Source organism: Orycteropus afer, unplaced genomic scaffold (assembly GCF_000298275.1).
Source record: "Orycteropus afer afer isolate SDZICR_OR568_19922 unplaced genomic scaffold, OryAfe1.0 scaffold00001, whole genome shotgun sequence".
Taxonomy (NCBI): domain Eukaryota; kingdom Metazoa; phylum Chordata; class Mammalia; order Tubulidentata; family Orycteropodidae; genus Orycteropus; species Orycteropus afer.
In genome coordinates this window covers 24,608,349-24,609,524 of record NW_006921588.1, presented here as the reverse complement: position 1 = coordinate 24,609,524, position 1,176 = coordinate 24,608,349, and positions in this window count along the sequence as shown.

The window sequence follows — 1,176 nt, the reverse complement described above, 5'->3', positions numbered from 1 at the left end:
TCAAATGCTTTAGGCACTACGCCACCAGAGTTCCTAATATAGTATATAGCTTATGAATACCATAAAGTTTGGTTAGCAGCACAGTGTTTCCTTGTCTTGGCGTTTACCTCCCATCTGCATTTGTAGCTTCTTTTGAAGTCAAGTGGAGAGAACTACTCTAAGGGTGTGACTGATTATAAATGGCTCCTTACCTGTCTTCCCTGTTCAAATGCTACCTAACCTTAATCCATTTGGCATACAGCAGTTAGAGAGCAGTCTTTCAAAAACATGTCCTTCCCCTACTTAAAACTTTCAAAGTTTGCACTTCAAAAAATAGACATTAATAACCACGGCTCATGAAGCCCTGTATGATATGGCCCAGGCCCTTTCCAAAGTGACGGCAGCCGCACTACCCACCACCCCCAGTGGCGTCACTAGGGTTGGTGTCACCCAGTGCGGTTACTCATGGTGTCACACGGACCTCCTCTCATACCAGACCATACAGAATCCTTACTAATGTTTATTATCAATTTTATTCATAGACTAATATGTGATAAATATTGTTTTAAATTGCTTAAATGTTATATTTCTTGGGTTATTTAAGTACTAACAAAAAAAATTGTTTTATAAAATTGTTCTACATTGAATCACAACATTATCAGTAACTGAACAGAACCCTTTTTTCATTTTTCTCCTTCTTATTCTTTAGTTATTGCTTCATTCCCAAAAAAGTTATTGATATGAGTTCACAAATACTATTTACCACAATATTGTAGCTAAAACACCAGAAAATTTGACAAAATCAACAGCCATAAAAACATCAGCAGCAACAAAAAACAATAGTGCATTCTATAGTTCAATAGTGCAGGCGAAACCACATGATTTGAAGCATCACTGTAACTGAGTAATAATGACAGCTCTGACCAGAAGGTTCAAAATGTAAATTATCATAGAGTTTTAGCTTATAGGTGTGTTGATACATGTAAGCTGGGCTTATGCGAAATATTTTTGTTGTTATAACTAATTATGGGTATACTTTTATAAAAAATAATACATTTCTGCTGAAACACTGCACAAAATTTTATAGACAGTCATTTTGGTGTTATCCTTTCTAATAGTGTCACCTGGTGCAGTCCACACTCCCTAGGGATGTCACTGACATCTCAGCCACAGTAGCCTTCCTTAGGTTCCTAGAAC